We start from the raw sequence: 15509 nt of genomic DNA on the forward strand, positions 1-15509 counted from the left end.
GTTGCATCTGCAGTTCCACACGTCTTGGATCCAAAGAACAGTCCAAATATGTTGATGCTGCCACAAAACTTGTCAAATTTTAAAGTATTACCTGGCCATGACATTAGCACCTTTTTGTCATAGAACACGGAAGAGTGCAGTACAGGAATAGGCCATTCGGCCCACAATGTCCATACCAAGCATGATGCCAAGTTAAACTGATCTCCTCCACCTGTACGTGATGCATATTCTTCCATTAGCTGCATGTCATGTGCCTTTCCAGATGTCTCTTAAATGCCACAATCGTATTTGACTGGTTATGTATATAATGTAAAATGACCTGTCGAGTGTATGTACAGGAAAATACTGTTGTGTGGGTTTTGAGCTTTGATTTTAATTTATTGTGCTGCTTGGGAGAGTTTGGGGATTTTCTTAGTGTTCAACAAAATTGCTATTTTTGCAATTTAAAAATCTTGAATCCATCGATTCACCAGTTATTAAATTAAATTATATAGAGTAATAATATCAAAATCATATTACCTTCTTAAAATCTGCTATATATCATGTCATACCTAGTATTTCGCGCAAACAAGTGGAATTGGTCGTTAGACTAAATGTGTATCTTGAAGTCTGAAGAAGGGTCTTGATCTGAACCCATCCATGTTCTCCAGAGATGCTGCCTGACCTGCTGAGTTACTCCAACGCTTTGTGTCCTTATGTGTATTTCTTGAAGGTCAGTCTTAAAGCAGAATGAATGAAGGTGTAAATTCTGCTCGGTTGACATTTATTGCCAGTGCAGGGATTTACCGGTGGACCTTCCAATTTTATTTTTTGTGTTTTTCTTTATATTGGTTAAAACTGAAAAATTCAAATAGTTCCTCCATGTAGGTTTAGGTTTCACAGCCTGAAGGCAACTATACAGCTGTAATGGAAACTGGATTCCATGGGAGATGAACTTGTGTACGAGGTACCTGAGCTCTATTTCTAGAAACTCATAACACTGAAAATGTTATTAACGAACAAAAAAGCATTAAGCTACATACCAGTGAGAGTGTCACATCCACATTACTTGCTAAATTATATCCTTAATCTTGGCTCATTGTGTGGGAAAGTGTCGAGTATACTTTGGAAAGAAAAATAATATTTCTGCAGAGGTTATATTAGCTTCGGGGGTTTGGAATTGTGTAACACTTTTCTAGAAAGGGATCTGTGTGATTAGTGACCACAAAACCTGTGGTTTTAAAGTGAAAATGTAAATTATAGAATCTCAATAAATGATTTTCTGAGGAACGGTTTAAGAGTACAAAAACTGTTTTGTTTTTTCCAGAAATAATCCAAGATGTCTCTCATTAGTTAGCAAGTAAACTGAGCCACCTTGGGAGAAATTATGGTAGATGAATAAATGTTTAGTCAGTGATGAATGTAGAACATAGCACAGTACAGCATTGGAACAGGCCCTTCGGCCCACACTATCCATGCCGAACATGATGCCTCGTTAAATTAATCTTTTCTCCCTGGATGTGATCCTTATCCCTCCATTCCATGCATGTCGGTGTGCCCATCTAAAAGCCTCTTAAATGGCACTATCGTATCTGCATCAACTACCACCCCTGGCAGCGCGTTCCAGACATCCTCCAACCTCTGTGTTAAAAAAAGAAACTTGCTACGCACTTCTCCTTTAAGCTTTGCCCATTTCATCTTTAAACTACGCCCTCCAGTCTTTGACATTTCTATCATGGGTGGGGGGTGGGGGGTGGGGAAGGATCTGAAAATCTAACCTGCCTATGCCTCTCCTAGTTTTATACTTCTATCAAGTCTCCCGTCAACCTCCAATGTTCCAAAGGAGATAATCAAAGTTTATCCAACACCTCCTTAAAGCAAATACCCTCTAATCCAGGCAGCATTCTAATCAACCTCTTTGCACTTCTCCAAAGCTTCCACATCCATCCTATAATGGGGTGAGTAGAACTGCAAACAGTACTCCAAATGCAGCCTAACCAAAATCCCATCAAGCTGAACCGGATTCCTTGATTCTTCCGCTCAATGCCCTGACCGATGAAGGCAAGCCTTTACCAGATGCCTTTACCACTGTATCAACCTGTGTAGTGATTTTCAGAGAGGTAAGTAAGTTTATTGACCATGTATTCACATACAAGGAATTTACCTTGGTGCTCCGCCCACAAGTACCAACATGACATAGAGTGACAGTTACGAGTGACTCAGAAAATACTAAACATTAATAATGATAATAAGACATTAATGATAAAACACCATTGATCAAGCAAGTGAACCAACAAAATACCAGATCAAAGAGAGGCTACAGATTTTTGGCTGTTGAGTAGAGCAACTACTTGAGGATAAAAACTTTTTTTATGTCTGGCTGTGGCAGCTTTGACAGTCCCCAGAGTCGCCTTCCAGAGGGAAGTGATTCAAATAGTTTGTGGCCAGGGTGAGAGGGGTCAGTCAGTATGGACTTGGACCCTAAGATCCTTCTCTATATTAATGCTGTTGAGGGAGTTTTAAAGAAAATTGTAAAGGGGAAGAAAGAGGAAGGGAGCTTTGTTTGTGGGGGAAAATTCCACAGGTTAAGGCCTCGCCTGGTGAAAACATTGCTGCCAATAATGGATCAAATAAATATAATGCATCACTTATCCATTACCAAACCTTTGGGAGCCATGCATTTGTTAAACGTTCAAAGTAAATTGCCTGGCAGGTGTCCCAGTGGTGTTTTAGTGTGAGATATCCACTTCAGTTTAATCAGCTATTATGGGTAGTGTTTTAGTCTATGAAAGTTGATGCATTTAGCTGCAGTGTTCTTTAGAAACATTATGGCGCAGGTATTGAAAGAAGGCTCTCTGGTTGTTTCTGTTGTTATTTTTTAAATAACGGAGTCGGTGATGTTAAAATTCATACCGTGTGATTTTCAGTTAAGTCTAACTAATGATAGCCGAGGCACAGTGGTAGAGTTGCTGCTTTACAGCGCCAGAGACCCAAATTCAATCCTGACAATGGGTGTTGTCTCTGTGGAGTTTGTGCGTTCTCCACGTGATTGCTTGGGTTATCTCGGGTGCTCCAGTTTCCTCCCATACTCCAAAGATGTACAAGTTTGTAGGTTAATTGGCTTTGGTGCAAATTGTAAATTGTCCTTGGTGTGTAGGATAGGTCTAGTGTTCGGGGATTGCTGGATGGCACAGACTCAGTGGGGCAAACATCGAACATAGAAACATAGAAAATAGGTGCAGGAGTAGGCCATTCGGCCCTTCAAGCCTGCACCGCCATTCAATATGATCATGGCTGATCATCCAACTCAGTATCCTGTACCTGCCTTCTCTCCATACCTTTAGCCACAAGGGCCACATCTAACTCCCTCTTAAATATAGCCAATGAACTGGCCTCAACTACCTTCTGTGGCAGAGAATTCCACAGATTCACCACTTTGTGTGAAAAATGTTTTTCTCATCTCAGTCCTAAAAGATTTCCCCTTTATCCTTAAACTGTGACCCCTTGTTCTGGACTTCCCCAACATCAGGAACAATCTTCTTGCATCTAGCCTGTCCAACCCCTTAAGAATTTTGTAAGTTTCTATAAGATCCCCCCTCAATCTTCTGGGGCAAGTTTCTGTGCTGTATCTCTAAACTAAACTGTAGCTATTGAGAAATGTACTGGTGGGAATTGTATGGCCAGTGGCATTACCAGGGTCTTGTGGGGAAACATTGTCCTTTCTCAGTTACCTGCATTGTGTATCCAAACACTTTCTTTCTAAGAAAACAATCAACATTGGTGTTGGCCGTCCAAAATTAGGCTGTGTTGTGAAAGAGAGTTCTGTGTCAGGCCTGTCAGAACATGGAGTAATACTGACAAATTGTTCCACAGTGCTCCAAGACATTATTGCTGAATTATATAAGGAACCTTTCTCATCTCCCACCTCTTTAAAATTGGTTTCTGTCAAGGAATTACAGTCCCAAAGCTGCTGGCTATCAAGTTGTCAGATGTGAATGTGAACAATGTGCGGCACTCTCACAATTTGCGTTGACAGCATAAAGCCTGAACGAATGAACCACTTGATCGTTGTAGCGTTTTATCCTAGGTGTGAAATTTCTTGCAGTGTTTTATTGAATACGTTGAATATGTCAGATGTCATAAATAAGTATTGCTATCGTGTGAACAGTCACTTAATGTGGTCCTCCAGCCTGAATATTGCGTTGGTCACCTGGGATAAATACTTGGCCAACTTCCTTTTGTTGGTACAAATGCTGCAAATGAGTTTGTCGTCCTCAGTAATTTGTACTCCATTGCCATAAATGATTTGATTGCCATCTCAATCATTGCCCTGAACACTCATATAATGGCAGTTTCTATTCCTTCTCAAAGTCCAACTTCGATAGCTATTACTTCTCGGGAATGTGATAGTTATAATTTACGCACACGGCGTACTCTTGTGATAGCAAAAACGAATCCTCCAGATGTTGCTTCTTGATTAAATGGTCTTTATTGAAGTAATACATGACAAGGAAATAATTCATAACTTTCCGTTCTCAATAACTGTTCCATTCGTGGCTTATAAATTATATAAGAGTGTGGCGTCTCGTGAGATTGTGGTAAAAACTGTTAGCCTTCACATCCCTCGAGGACGACTAAAACTAAAATCTATGCTCTAGTCTCCCCCGAAGTAGACTCACTCCTCTACATATCAAATCCCACCTACAAAAGTAATGACAGATAACAAAACTAAAAATATTAGACATGGCTATAATGTACTGACTTAAGCTTAATGGCTCCTACAATTCCATTTACAATTTTACTACTTTTGGATTAAGAACATTGTGGTTTGGATAAAGGCATCTTTTCCCTATTGTGAACACATACATCAGTCTCAGGAAGGGTTTCGACCCAATACGTCACTTATCCCTTTTCTCCAGAGATGCTGCCTAACCCGCTGAGCAACTCCAGCATTTAGTGTCTTATCAGGAGAACAAGTTGGAATCTGGAAGAAGAAAAGGTTTGGTATTAAAAGCAATTGCAATATCACACATCTGATTTTGTTTAGCTAAATTGAAGAATGTACTGGATTCCCTTTTGGTGAATCATGAAGAGTTCGGCAGGAAGAGGGGGATTTTTGTGCTCTCGTGAACTGCAGGTGTTGTTAACATCCTCGCCCTGGGTTTGAAATGCTCTGGGTTTGAGGCCATGGACTTTTTTTATTTTAAAGTAAGTATAATAATGTGGTACCACAGTACCTAATACTTATTGACATATTACATTTCATATACAACTTCATATTTTTAATTTAATAATAAAACAGGAAATAAGGAAGAAAATAATAGAAAAGGAGAGATTGACATAGAGTGGTGCGTGAAATAGTAAGATGGCCCGAAAGAAGAAAGAAGTAAAAAGAAAGAAGAAGAAGGAGAAAGAGAAAGAGACGAAGTAGAGAAAGGAAAAAAAAGAGAAAAAAAAGGAGATTGAAATCGATATACCTATTTAATGTACACAAAAAAGCTGGAGAACCTCAGTGGGTGCAGCAGCATCTATGGAGCGAAGGAAATAAGCAACGAAGAAGGGTTTCGGCCCGAAACGTTGCCTTTTTCCTTCGCTCCATAGATGCTACTGCACCCACTGAGTTTCTCCAGCTTTTTTGTGTACCTTCGATTTTCCAGCATCTGCAGTTCCTTCTTAAATACCTATTTAATGTTCCTGGCCATGGACTTTCACGTCTGAAGAAGGGTCTCAAGCCGAAATGTCACCCATTCCTTCTCTGCAGAGATGCTGCCTGTCCCGCTGTGTTACTCCAGCATTTTGTCTTATCTTCATATCTAATCTATCATTGGATTGTGATGGCTTTGAAAAACATTGAATAACGAAGATTAGAATGGTGCTTGAAACTGGTCTAGTGAAAAGGAATGATTGTGGTCTTGTCAAAATATCCTCCAACTGACCTGCTTCCCTGTGGAAAATGTTTGAGAAGGAACTGCAGATGCTGGAAAATCGAAGGTACACAAAAATGTTGGAGAAACTCAGCGGGTGCAGCAGCATCTATGGAGCGAAGGAAATAGGCAACGTTTCAGGACGAAACGTTGCCTATTTCCTTCGCTCCATAGATGCTGCTGCACCCGCTGAGTTTCTCCAGCATTTTTGGGTACCTTCATGGAAAATGTTGCTGTGGTAACACTAAAGGAAGCTTGAAATGTAATATTTAATGTTTTGAGCTAAAGGTTGGCGCTGTCTATGTTTTCTCTTTGGCAGATAGACTTCGACCAGGGCTTTGCATGTTTTGTGGGCTGGGCTGGGCTGGTCCCTTTATAATAGCGATTATTTTTGTTGATCTATACTTGCGCAGATTTTGCTTGGGGGTGGTCATCTGTTTCCATTGTGTACTGTGTGGGTGAAAGAACTTTGTTCTCTGTAATCATTTCCTGCCAGAGCAGAAGGAAGAAACGCTCTCCATCCAGTACAGGTTTTTGGCGATTTACAATCTGGGATAGATTGATGTACTGTGGAAAGAGAATCAATAGCCCATTCCCTCCACACCGCCATGCCAGCTATTGTGCTTGAGGCAAAAAGCAAAGATTTGTGTGGCTGTGTGCCTCTGAACATATTTTCACCTCCATGAGAACAACATAAGGGAGCGGCAAGGGAAAATAGTGATTGGAAAGTATTAAAAACAGCTGGGAAATGGTGGACTAGAATAGAAACACATTGATTCACATTCTTGCAAACCCCTTCCCACTGTTTAGATAGTGATTGCAATCTGTAATAAAGGATAAGAGAGACCATGCTTAGTTAGTTGGGGATAAGGTTGTGGTTTGGATTAGGATCTGCTTGGGTATGAACAGGGCCGGTCTTAGGTGGTGCGGGGCCCAATTGGGAACAATTGGTGAGCCTGCATCGCATCGTATAAAGGATGCCGTTGATAAAAGCAATGCAAAAGGGATTCAACACCCCCGCACATTCAGCAACAGTCCAAGCAACTGCAGACCGCAATATAGTCTTCTCCAGACGAAGATTAGCGGCACTAGCACAGAGCGCGTAGCCCCCTTAGGCGCGGGGCCCCCTTAGGCCCAAATGGGAGCAATTGGTCCAATTGGCTTAAGGCCGGCCCTGGGTATGAAACTTGGAAAGCCTGGCCTGATAATCACCAGCCTCCACTCAACCCCAGATCAAGAACTTCTAAACTGAAGTCTAACACAAAATGCAGGAGTAACTGAGGGGGACAGGCAGCATCTCTGGAGAGAAGGAATGGGTGATGTTTTCTTCAGACTGTGGTTGTGTCAGGGGTTGAGTCTTGTCGTGCTTGTGTTGGACAAATACATTTTAGGATTGATCTCCACCCATGCATGGGTTTCTGAAGTTCCATTGGTGAATTGTGTACTGGTGCTTTTCTCTGGAAACTCAACCTTTCCTTCAGATACCCGGCTTCAAGCTGCCCCTGACAGGAAACAAGAACCGATGCTAATAGCGGGACATATACGTAGCAGGTCAAACTATGCACATAGATGTACAGAGTCTCTCGGGTGCTAGTAGGGGAATCGAGGACCAGAGGACATATGTTTAAGGTGAAGGGGAAGAGATGCAATAAGAATCTGAGGGGTAACCTTTTCACAAAAGGTGGTGGGTGTATGGAACAAGCTGCCAGAGGTGATAGTTGAGGCTGGGACTATCGCAACGTTTAAGAAACAGTTAGACAGGTACATGGATAGAACAGCTTTAGAGGGATACGGGCCAAACGCTGGCAGGTGGGTAGATGGGGCAAGTTGGGCCAAAGGGCCTATTTCTAGGCTGTATCACTCTATGACTCTAACACCGGCAAAGAAACATGATTTGCCTCAACTATCACATGGACCATTTGGTCTCGCCCTATTAGAGATACTCCCATTTCTCCCTTATCCCATCCGGCAGAAAATGCAAAAGCTTGAAAACGCGTACCACCAGTTTCAGGAACGGCTTCTTCCCCATCGTTACCAGTCCTCCCATAACCTAAGGTGTTGTTCCGACCTTCCACCCTATTCATTTAGATCTTTTCTCTGGAAGTGTAACACTGTGATGCTATAACACAATATTCTGGCATTTTTCCCTTTGCTCTGCTTATACTGTATGTGGTTACTTCCTGCTTTAGCAGTGGAGGGATTTTGATAATGAGCAGGAGTGGGAACCCATGCTAGTTTCTCTGCATTTGCATCCATGCTTCCAAGCCTAGTCCTACTTTTTCATTGGATTCACAATGCAGAATTTAATTTAGCATCTGTTTGCACGAGATTGAGCTGTTCGCTGTCTTTTGGGATAATATGTTGACAGCTCCCAATATTTCAGCCTTTATTTAGTTATCTACCTCTGTTTCCCTGAGTGCATGCACTTGCAAACCTGCTTTCTCGTATAAACTGCAGTGTATCAGCAGTTTTGTTAAAATATTTGGAGCACACAAAGCTTAATTCTGTGCCAATCTTTGTCGCTTTGGGAAAAGCAGCTAGAACAAAGGTTGAACCATAAAAGGAATGTTTGACATTTATTTTGGAGTGAATTTAAAGGAAAATTCAACTTTTTTCCTCGTGTATATATATTAAAAAAATTCCCCTTTGATGTTGACAATGGAAAGTTAAAAATCTTGTATCTAAAATCATAGTTTCTGATCAAGTATCACTGCCGTCTATTTAAAAAAAATAATCCGTTTGCCATGGGAATGGGAAGTGCATCTGATCCGTTAAGTTTGTGAATTAATATGTGGATTAAACAGAGCATATCGACGTTTGTGAATGTGCCTACATGTTGTCCAGTTGTGCCTTGTATTTCATCAGCACTCTATAGTCTTTCATTTTAATTATTTGCAAAATAAATAGTATTAAGAGAGGTTACTGGTTGAGAACCTGTTTCTTCCTTTCTTCAGGGATATCAATTTCTGTCTAAATTAATTCATTTCAACTGGTGAGGGGTCAACAAAAATGCTGGAGAAACTCGGCGGGTGAGGCAGCATCTATAGAGCGAAGGAAATAGGCAACGTTTCGGGTCGAGACCCTTCTTCAGATTGATATGAGGGTGGGGAGGGCAGGAAGAAGAAAGGAAGAGGTGGAGACAGTGGATTGAGCGAGAGCAGAGAAGGAGAGGAGAAAACAGGGACTACCTGAAATTAGAGAAATCAATGTTCTGAAGAAGGGTTTCGGCCCGAAACGTTGCCTATTTCCTTCGCTCTATAGATGCTGCTGCACCCGCTGAGTTTCTCCAGCATTTTTGTGTACCTTCAATGTTCATACCGCTGGGGTGTAAACTTCCTAAGCGAAATATGAGGTGCTGCTCCTCCAATTTAAAGTGGCCCTCACTCTGGCCATGGAGGAGGCCCAGGACAGAAAGGTCAGATTCGGAATGGGAGGGGGAGTTGATGTGCTGAGCCACCAGGAGATCAGGTAGGTTAATGCGAACCAAGCGGAGGTGTTGGGCGAAGCGATCGCCAAGCCTACGCTTGGTCTCACCGATGTAGATGTAGGATTTTTGCTCGTGCCTTTTCAATGTGCCAGACACAATTGCGAATGGACAATGTTTCGAGCACCCTTGTGGCTTGACAGTGTGAGGCACGAGGCAGTGATTATGGCAGTCATAGTTCAGCTCGGTAGGTTTATTAATACAAGATGGGCGCCTGGAGCAAGCCTGTCACTTCTGTCGCATTCTATCTGTTGCCTTGAAGTAATTCTATTATGTTCCGGTGCTCACTGAGTGAGCAGAAACTTTGAAAGCGGTCAACTCTTCACAAATCATACTTCTTCTTGCTGACTGCTCTTTGCAAATCATATTTAATCTTGTGATACAGGATGTTCAGCCGTGCATGCGATGATCTGTCTCATTTTTATACCATTTTGCCTTCATTGTTTGGACACCGTTATATTGTGTTTGGCTGAAGAGTATAATCCAACTGGTCACCTCTACTTTCACCATTATAAAGCGAGCCATTGTCTTGATCTTAACTTTGCAGCAATCTTCTTGTCGAGCAATGACTTGGCTGCTATTAAAAGAATTTTAGCATATGATGTTATTAGTGCGTTCAGAGATGTAAGGAAATGGATTAAGAGAATTCTTTAAAACATTGCAAAGCCATTCCAGGATCTCTCTCTGCACAATGTTTGAACACAATAACTTGGAAAAGTCTAGTTTTGGCAACATTTTGATAAATGAAAGACCCTGTCAGAGTCCCAAAAAAAACCTCATGCGCTGTAAATCTGAAATAAAAACAGTAAATGTTGGAGCTATTCAGCAGGTGGAAGGGGAAACGAAGTTGATGTTTTGGGTCAAGGGCAATTGTCTGAACTAGGAAGGAGAGGAAACAGATTGGTATAAGTTGCAGACATGGTGCAGGAGGGAAGGTTAAAACAAGGGGAATGTCTGTGATTGGGGGAAAGCCAGGATTAGTTTTGTGTAGGTCCACCAGTCAAAAATCTCATCATCATCAACGTTGAAAGCATCAACTGGCACGGTGCCTTACATTGCTACGTACGACAGTGATCGCAACTTCTACTGAAGTGTAGACGGCCGTTGGCTCACTAGGTGCTCATCCGCCCTTTGACAGGTCTTGTTTTTGCTCCCGCTGGGGGTCCATAGCCCCCTCCTCACCTGGTAAACCAGGTGGGGGAGACGGTTTATTCGCCGACTATACGACCATGGAGCAGGTAGCACGGGATTACATGGTACCCGTGGCGGGGGGAACTCCCCCCGACCTTACTTTAAAGTCTAATGCCGTACAAATAGCAAGGCTATGGGACATGTAGGGGACATCTCTGGGACATGGTGTGGCAATAGAAGCAGAAAAACTGAGGTGATACCAGAGTTGGGTGTCTTTCAGCAGGAAGCCAGTTACCTTGGAGAACTTGGCATTGAGTCTACAAGGCTGCAGTGTGCTCGGGTGGAAGATGAAGTGCCTTCAGACCTTGTTTTAATGCTGGTTGCTTGAACTGCTACTGTTAATAAAGATGAATTTCTACGTTTTGACATTATCACTTCTGAGCGGACAAGGATTCTGCCTGTCTGAACCAGCCCAATACTGGGGAAAGTTTGGATGGACCACTGATACCGGGCATGAGTTTGGCACAATATTGGAAAGTAGCGGAATTGTGCGTTTGTTTTGTTGCTGAATTTTGCCCTATTGATAAAAGGATGAAAGTTCACTTGGCTTGACAAGACATTAAACAGGGAAATTGGAGCATAGTGGTCAATTTATTCAATGTACCCAAAGGCCTAGATATTCAGGGACGTGTGTTCCAACTGCAACTTGGTAGCTGGGGAATTTAAATTTGATTAATTTAAAAAATCTAGAATTACTGGTGACCAAAATTTATCATTTATAAAAAATAAAAATAAAATATCTGGTTGGCTTCCACCAACCAGGTGGACTGATGGGCCTGTTTCAATGCTGTATGACTCTTTGACTAATATTCTGCAGAAAAGGCAATCAGTCTGAAGAAGTGTCCACAGCCCTAAACATCACCAGTCCATTCCCTCCATAAATGCTTCCTGACCCACTGAGTTAGGGGTTAGAGATACACCATGGAAACAGGCCCACCGGGTCCGCACCAACCAGCGATCACTCCAACACAAACTAGGATCAAATATGCAACTTACTAATGCCAATTAACTTTTAAACCTGTATGTCTTTCGAGTGTGAGAGGAAAAGGGAGCACCCTGAGAAAACCCACGCGGTCACAGGGAGAATGTACAAAAAACTCCGTACAGACAGCACCCATAGTCAGGATCGAACCAGGGTCTCTTGCTCTATAAGGTAGCAACTCTACCGTTGTGCCACCATGCTGCCCCCTCTAGCACTTTGTGTTTTGCTCAAGATTCCAACACCTGCAGTTCCTTGTGTCTCCAGAAAAGGAAATCTCTTGCCCTAGTTTAGTGGGTCTGCATGTGAATCGAGATCCACAGGTTGAACGCATAACTGCTCTCTGTAATAGCACAGAAGGATGCACGACTCGGGGGAAGTTGGAGATGGTCAGTAAATGTTGACTTTGTCACTGACGCCCCTTCCTGTAAACTGAATGGAAAGTAAAAGAGTCCTGGAGTGACTCTAGGTGGAGGTCCACCTAGGTGGAGGTCCACCTAGGTGGAGGTCCACCTAGGTGGAGGTCCACCTAGGTGGAGGTCCACCTAGGTGGAGGTCCACCTAGGTGGAGGTCCACCTAGGTGGAGGTCCACCTAGGTGGAGGTCCACCTAGGTGGAGGTCCACCTAGGTGGAGTCCTTTGTAGATTGGCTAAAATGGAAAACTTTGTTAATTTGACAGCAGATCTATTTTGGTTAATACATTCAGAGTTCCACCATGCTCACTCTATTATACAAAAAATCCCCAAACACCTCTGGTCTCTTTCCAGTTTATCTCATTTAAGCTTGTGTTGAGAATGTTTACAACTCCAGAGGGAGTTGTAAAGTGGGTATCCTTTTCCTCTTTTTACTGTGCCACATTACCACATCTAGTTTATTAATGTAAACATTTGATCCTCTTGGTAACTGAAACGTTTGGCTTAATTAAAACTTTGCCCCCGGGTTTAAAAAAAAAAAACCCCGCTGCATACATCTTTACAAAGAGTAATGGAATGGCTCAGTGATAAAAGAAAAAATATATTTCATGTTAACCTTCAACTAACACAGATCTCATTTGTAAGGAAGTGCCTGGAGGCACCATTAGCTGATAATATTTTTTTTTTGTAGCTCTCTCACTCGTTCCTGCAGCAGCTAAATGACTACATTGTCTGATGTTTTGGAGCTACCAGGTTAGATATCTGAAATCAAGGAATGACCCACCTCTAATGCCCAGGTCTACAATGGTTAGCTTTTGTAGAGCGAGCAGAGCTAATGATAGCACTTTAACTGCCCTTGAGTCCTTTTGAGGACTATTTGTAATCCACTGTTGTAACAATATTTAGTTTATTTTAGAAATACAGCTCGGAAACAGGCCCTTCGGCCCAACGAGTCCGCTCCGACCAGCGATCCCCGCACACCATCACTATCCCATACACAAGGGACAATTTACGATTTTACCAAAGCCAATTAACCGACAAACCTGAACGTCTTTGGAATGTGGGAGGAAATCGGAACTCCCGGAGAAAACTGGGAGAACGTACAAACTGTGTAGAGACAGCACCTGTCGTCAGGATGGAACCTGGGTTCCTGGCATTGTGAGGCAACATCTCTACCGCTGTGCCACTGTCCTGCCCCCATAATATTATTGCTATGATTTATTTAACCATTTTTGTTCAGATGAGATATTAAACATAAGCGCTAGCCCATTCTGCCGGGCACACAAGACATCCTGACGTTATTAAAAGAAAATATCTCTAATATCCATCCCTTGTGCGCCATATCCGAAAATGGCTTGCATCGTAAACACATTGATATTTATGGGATTTTAGTGACAGACTTTAGAAGTGCTTATTACCTGTAAAACGGAGGCACAGCAAAAACTACAGATGCTGGAATCTTGAGCAAAAAAAATGAAAGGCTGGAACAACCCTGCTGGTCAGGCAGCATCTGTGGAGGGAAATGGGCAGGCAAATTTTTGGATTGGGATTGTCTTCAGTCAGTTTTCTCTCCTGCTTTACAGCTATTAAGCAAATAAACTAAAGTCTGGAGGAGCTCAGCGGGTCAGGCAGCATCTGGGGAGGGTACGAGCAGATGACGATCCAGGTCAGGACTCTCCTTCAGTCAATCAATCAATCAGTTTTATTTGTCACTTGCACATAAAGTGCAAGTGAAATGAATTTGCCAGCAGTGTTACAATGAAAAAGAACACAGAAAAACACAATAAAAATTTAACACAAACATCTTCCACAGCTGATCACTTCCAAAACGTTGTCTGACATTCCCTCCATAGATGCTGAGTTCTTCCAGCCTTTTGCTTTTTCTGCTTATTAGCTGTAAACCGCTTTGATAGGAGATGTCCTAAAGTTCTGAAAGATGCTCTTGAAACGGGCAAGGTTTCTGTGTTCGTGATGAGTAACTCTTAATTTGCCCCGAGAGGCTATTGGAGCATTGGCGAAAAGAAGAGGCCTTTGGGGGGGATAGAATTAGCAGTCTAAACACAATAGAGTGAGACAAATGCCGTATGATCAACGCTACTGTACATATAGACAATAGACAATACTGCTGCTGCTAGCAAGAAGACACCAGCAATCTGGATATCTGAATCCTTGCATCCTTAATAAAAGATACATCAGCACCATTTTTTTAGGTTGTGTGAAATGTTTAGTTTAACTGAAGGGAAAAGTCAAGAAACATCTACATTTAAACTAGATGGTGCAATTAGTTACATGACCGTGGATGACATTTTAACAACGGGGGCAGCCGACTATGAAAACTGTTGATGGGGAATAGCAAATTAATGCTTCATTAGCTTAGTAGCACAAGGTGACTTGCTGTGACCACAGCAGATTGGGAGCCAGTGAGCTGTGTTAATTGATGTTGGCTTCAAAACAATAGCTCCTTGGCTTCCTTATTAGCCCACATTGAAGTTCAAACTTCCCATTTGTGTGTGCGTGTGTTCTGAGCTGCACACGGCTATCACTTCTGCTCATTGCCTTGAGCAAGGAACTACTAGAGTTTATGTGTGGGTAAGCACTGCAGGTCCTGGTTTAAATCGAAGGTAGACGCAAAATGCTGGAGTAACTCAGGGGGATAGGCAGCATCTCTGGAGAGAAGGAAAGGGTGACGTTTCAGGTCGAGACCCTTCTTCAGATTGAACTAACAGGTTAGTTTTGTTTAGAGATGCAGCGCTGAAAAAGGCCCTTCGGCACACCGAGTCCACGCCGATCAGCGATCCTCAGACACAAATATTATCCCACACACACCCTAGGGACAATTTACAATTATTCCAAGCCAATTAACCTACACTTCTTTGGAGTGTGGGAGGAAATTAGGAAATCCTGGAGAAAACCCACACAGGTCACTGGGTGAATGTACAAACTTCGTTCAGGCAAGCACCCGGTAGTCGGGATCATAACCGGGTGAATGATAATCCAGCCTTCTCTCTCCATGTGCACTGGTGCGGGAAGAGAGAGGTTAAAGTCAGTTTTGTAGCTGCCACTAATTTGTGAGGTGTGGTACATTATATTCAAAGATGGCACCGGAGCAAGGCGACTCTTTGAGTACCAGTCCCAGAAGACCATTACTATAATTCAATGCAATCATTCGCTCTTTTACATTTCTATTCCATTTGGAAATCTATCCGTTTTCTAGACCTGTGAATAGCTTCATTGTATTCATGTGTAGTGTTACTTAATTTAATTCAAGAGCACACAAACAAAAGCTTTTCATTGTATCCCAGTGCGCAATAATAATAAGAAAATACTAATATCAAGTGAGTGGTGAATCTCTGCCACAGAAGGTAGTTGAGGCCAGTTAATTGGCTATATTTAAGAGGGAGTTAGATGTGGCCCTTGTGGCTAAAGGGATCAGGGGGTATGGAGAGAAGGCAGGTACAGGATACTGAGTTCGATGATCAGCCATGATCATATCGAATGGCGGTGCAGGCTCGAAGGGCCGAATGGCCTACTCCTGCAC

At 42.5% G+C, this 15509-nt stretch overlaps 1 protein-coding gene across 3 annotated transcripts in view; it reads left to right on the plus strand.

Annotated features, from left to right (window-relative positions):
* Positions 1–15509, plus strand: part of sipa1l3 (signal induced proliferation associated 1 like 3) — a 153208-nt gene that overhangs the window by 32787 nt on the left and 104912 nt on the right. The gene's annotated exons all lie outside the window — the stretch shown is intronic.

This window comes from Amblyraja radiata, chromosome 41, assembly GCF_010909765.2.
Source record: "Amblyraja radiata isolate CabotCenter1 chromosome 41, sAmbRad1.1.pri, whole genome shotgun sequence".
Taxonomy (NCBI): domain Eukaryota; kingdom Metazoa; phylum Chordata; class Chondrichthyes; order Rajiformes; family Rajidae; genus Amblyraja; species Amblyraja radiata.